The following is a 5,372-nucleotide window of genomic DNA, read 5'->3' on the forward strand; positions in this document are numbered from 1 at the left end:
CTATACTATTGGTTTAAACTATTATATAAATAATATCACACAGTACTCTTAAAGTATCAAATAATTACTTGTTATGAACAATATAATAAATCCTTAATCAAAAAACATGTTAAGAAAAAAAAAATACATTTTATATATCACAAAAGACAAAAAAAAAAAAAAAAAAAAAATTCTCAAAACTGAAGGGGGGGGGTACGTGACCCCCCCTCGTCCTTTGCCCCCGCCAATGCTTCCCCCCATTACATACATGGCGAAATACCATGCCGTGTCGGGGTCTACGAACTTTTTCCCAACTTCTAAACAAACTGTTCGCAAACTTATCAGCACAAACAGTACATCAAACTATCATCATTCATGTACTCGTCAATATTATGCATATGTCAACCCAACAAGCGCACACAAAGTTGCTCGCAAAAATCCAAAAAACCAAAGCCATTGTCATGCAATCTTTGAAAACCAATGTCACACAAATAAAAATACCAAGTTTCGGTGTTTCAAACATGAGAACTGGACGCAATGCGTCGGGCACACAAAAAACTAACATCCACATTACCAAGCAAACAAATGTAACGTCAAACTGTTTTCCAATAACATACTTCATAATTCCCAACCAAAACTAAAGCAACCATTCAAAAAAACAAAAACATAGCTCTTGGACATTAGCCACGCTATTCGCTTTCCACATCTTTCAGTCCCTTTACAGGATCATCTACAAACTCTTCCACCATAGTCGTACATGCGCTGATACAGGAAGTTCTTTCCATTGTCTTTTTTATCCCGGTGTGGTGGACATATTGCTGCATTAAGAAACAAACAATGATTGCGCAATCAGGCCTACTGTGGAGAATCAAAACGCACGTACGAGAAAACACTTCAGCAACAATAAAATGTAATGTATACTAATAAATTGTAAATTACTTTCATGCATGACATTCACGATTTCGGTCATTACTGTGGGGATTCATTTACTGCCTGTAGTACCACGTCACAATCCTGTGAACACACCATGACATCATTCATGGTTGATTGGCTAGTTTGTCGAATGTAGTTCAACACACTTTTTTTTCTGTCATAGTGCAAAAGCAACAATAGCAATGTTACATACCAAGCCATTACTAATCTCTTAAGGGACAAACGTGCCCAAAAAAACAGAACGCACAATCACAAACTCAATTTGGGAAAGAACTTACCAAGATCAACGCTTTGTTGTAGTATACGTCTTCCAAACTAGGCCGCAGCCTCAGCGAATTATAATGTTTCCATGTGCCAACTTCAGTATCGTATACCACCAACGTCCAATGAGATTTATGGCACATAGGGAAATACAAGTACCTATACCCAACACATGCGCACAGGCTGGCCTCTAAATAGCAATCCCTTGATGTTTTGCTGACGTTATTCACCTTGAATCCTTGGCCCAATGTTCTTTGATGGTGAGCTAGCAATAACACACAGTCGAGTCCTCTCCCTTGATCTTGTCCATGGGCTAGATGTTCGCATACCTTCTGCAGTGCAAAAACAAGAAGCAATCACATTTCTAATCACAATATACACAATCAAATTACTAATTTCACACACCTAATGAAAACACTTATGTAAACATACGCCGTACGCCCTACTACACACAACACAATACACATTCATGCACGTCAACACTTGATAAATTTGTCACAAATTGAATCAACTACCAAATGTCACACTGTCACACCACATACGACATAACTACGCACCCTATGCCCACACACAATCACACATACACATACCCCACATTCAAAAGCGCAACAGTTCCCACCCCCTCATAGCCCCCTTCCACAAATCCCCACCACCACACCAACACCCACATCAAACCAGAACTCCCAAATTTGGTACACATGCACACCAAACACAACATATCACACCAAAATCACAGGATATCAAAATGAGAAACAAACATAAAAACCCAACAACATACTCACAAGTCAATGGACGCAAATGATACATAACAAGTTCGTAATCAAGTAGAAATCCTATATTACACAGCTCCACGGTCACATATAACAAAGATTTCAAAATCAAATGTACAAACGTGGAACTTACTCTTTCGCAGCGTCATCATCGAAGTCGGCTTCGCTAACATCTAACGTATCATTGAGCAATCATATGTGCCTCACCAATAATAAATGCCCTCTCCACTGCAATTTGGGGATACGCTTCTCGTTGCAAAGTTAATGGGGTTGGGAGGGATTTTTGATGTGCATCAACGACGCATTAGCGATTCAATTCCATATTTACATTGACAAATCTGGGATCTGATTACGCCAAACACGCAACACACAACGACTCTGAATACCCTCCCCACCACACACATACGCCTTAAATTTCGGAAACTAGAATATCACAGATAACTTTCCCACAAAATGAAGGTAACAACGATGGCACACTACCGACCAGAACCCCTAGGCATCAAATTGACCCAACCAAGCCTGCCGGTCGGAAGCCACGGTACCAGGTGTGTGCTCGTTTTAGGCAAAACTTCAAACGTGGGGCTTCGTAAATGTGGCCAACCAAATCGACGTGCTAACATCCAAACCCTATTCGCCAGAAATACCAAATCAGAGTAGTCGGCCGAAATCCCCAAACAGATAGGCGGGGATGCTTACGGTCAACAACTTTCGACACATCAACAAGCCAGAATGTTTAAAAGTGTGGGGGGGACCAAGATACACTACCAAAACCCAAAAACCGCATAGTACGTTTTTCCAAAACGTGACACGTGCAAAACACGGAAACAAAACTTTCCATGACTAATCCTCAACACACACGGGCAAAAACGTATTTTCACACCTAATATACCTCTACGTGTACAAAATTAAATATAGGATTGATCATATTACAATTTCACATTATGAGATTTATGGGTTAATTCCTTAATTTATTATGGTTTTATTTTTATGATCTAAACTGTAATTTTGTAGGATTTGTTGAGTATTTCATGCCTACCAAAATCATATTAATCGGATATCAATAACTATATAATCGAATTGTATATTGTTTATGCTATTTCTCAAAAGAAAAACTTATTATTTATTGTTTTGATTATCGATCATATAGTTGTTGATATCTGATTAATATGATTTTTGGTAAGCATGAAGTACTTAACAAATCTTACAAAATGAATGGATTGAATCATAAAAATAAGGTCATAATACACATCAAATGAAGGCATCACAACTACTGCTGTGCTTTGAGTACGGCAGTGACCCCTTATCCCCATCTCACTGTGCCGTCAAATATATATATTTTTTAATTTAAAAAAAAAAGAGAATTTTTCTTTCACTATTTTCATGAAAACATGCTTTTAAAAACACATTCTTTTAACATAAAGTTGTATTTTTAAAAATTATATATATATTTTTCTCAAAAGTACCTGAGTGATGCAAAAAAGTGTTTGGAATAAATGAAAATACAAAGAAAATAGGAAGAATATAAAAAAAGAACCTTTTAGATTTTTTTTTTATAAAAAAAATTAGTATTTACCATGTCACAACCCTTAAGGCTATATATAAAGTATAAAAATGTAAAAAATTTAACAGATCCAAGTCAAACTCAAATTTGGGATATGGAATATAAAAGAAGCTTTTTTTTTAAAAAAAGCGTGATTAAAAACAAATTAATTTAAACTTTAAAATTAGTATTCAAAATCTTTTCATGTATAGTAAAATTTTAATTCGAAAGTCAAAATGACGAAATTTGATCAAAATCAATTAGATCACTGCATAATAGTGAGTTGAACTTATGAGGCCATTTCAAATCAAATATGGGTGTTTTAGGCTTGATCATCATGCTTAGAAAATCAACAAAATTATCGTTTTTGCTAATAAACTTATTGTCAACCGCCACTTCATCAGCTCAATTTTCACCCAAAAAAAAAAAAAAAGGCGAGCCCATAGCATAAAAGGAAGAGGCCAAAGTTTAGTTTATTTTTTATTTTTGTTTTTTTATAAGAAATGTCAAAAAATAAAAATAAAAAATAAAAAAGATTAATTTTTTCAAACCTTTTATTAATTTTATTTCTAAAACATAAAAAACAAAAACATAACCAAATATAATTATCCCATGATATTTGACTAGTAGTAAGGAACTAATAAATAATATAAGCCAGAGAAGCCTTTCCAATTTCCACCAGGGGTCCACGGAGAAGCTTGTTCTATCAGCTTTGGCCACCACCATATGATCAAGACTGTTTTATGTCCACTGGATGTTTGGAGTATGACACCTCCTCGCACTCCAAATCCAAAAGGTTCAAAAGGATTAATAAACTGTGTTTTGTATTCATGTATTTGAAAAGAACCGACTTGAATTTGAGTATATATGAATGTAAATCATATATTATTGTGGGAGCCAAAATTATAGCAGCCCAAAGAAGTACACAGGTCCTAGTAACATAGCCCAACACAATTAGGCCCAATTTGAGGTTAGCCCATAGGGCAGATCTATTGGGCCGAATTAGAGCTAAGTAAGATTGGATAGAACAATCGCCGAATAACGGGCCTCAACTCTCGGTAGCTAAGCAAAGTAGTTCAGATAAGTCGGCATCTCGCCCAGTTGCCGATTCTTTTTCATAAAATGCAATGGGGAATGGGCCTTAACAGGGGATGCATAGTAGAAGATAAAAACCTAAAAGAGAAACCCTATAAAAGGGAAGAGATAACTTAGGAATCAGGTAGGCTCTAAATAGTTTACTAATAGAAAAAAAAAATATATATATATATATATATATATATCTATCTATACTATATATATAAGCAAATGTGGTGATTTCTTAAAAAATTCAAAACTCTCAATCCTAACATCTCATGAACCTCTTTCCTACGTGGCACATCCATTCTTCTCTCATTCTATTTTTCTATTTTTTCTTATCTTTTTTTTTATATTTTTTATTTCACTTTTTAATTGCTTATGGCATGGATATAAAAGATTTTCAAAATATTTAAAGATAAAAGATTTTCAAAATATTTAAAAATAGAAGATGAGTTTGACTCTAATTCAAATTTCTTCATCAAAACAAAACTCTCAATCCTAACATCTCATGAACCTCTTTCCTACGTGGCACATCCATTCTTCTCTCATTCTATTTTCCTATTTGTTCTTATCTTTTTTTATATTTTTTATTTCACTTTTTAATTACTTATGACATGGATATAAAAGATTTTCAAAATATTTAAAGAAAAAAGATTTTCAAAATATTTAAAAATAAAAGATGAGTTTGACTCTAATTCAAATTTCTTCATCAATTTATGTCTTACCCAAGGATATATGAAATAAATAAATAAATAAATTTATAAATCTCAAAACCTAACTTCTATGACAATATGAAATTAGACAAAAAGATT

At 34.3% G+C, this 5,372-nt stretch overlaps 1 long non-coding RNA gene across 2 annotated transcripts; it reads right to left on the bottom strand.

The window, feature by feature from the left end:
• Positions 1-508: 508 nt before the first annotated feature.
• Positions 509-2,682, bottom strand: LOC114282453 (uncharacterized). Of its 2 annotated transcripts, XR_014345422.1 has the most exons (4): positions 2,077-2,682; positions 1,191-1,505; positions 919-1,066; positions 509-797 (listed from the first exon to the last, which is right to left on the bottom strand). It is a non-coding gene; the product is annotated as an uncharacterized LOC114282453 (long non-coding RNA). The 2 variants fall into 2 exon arrangements; XR_014345421.1 differs by having other exon boundaries at positions 919-1,505.
• Between the last annotated feature and the right edge of the window lie 2,690 nt (positions 2,683-5,372).

The sequence above is a fragment of the Camellia sinensis genome, chromosome 11 (assembly GCF_055761805.1).
Source record: "Camellia sinensis isolate YWXY chromosome 11, ASM5576180v1, whole genome shotgun sequence".
Taxonomy (NCBI): domain Eukaryota; kingdom Viridiplantae; phylum Streptophyta; class Magnoliopsida; order Ericales; family Theaceae; genus Camellia; species Camellia sinensis.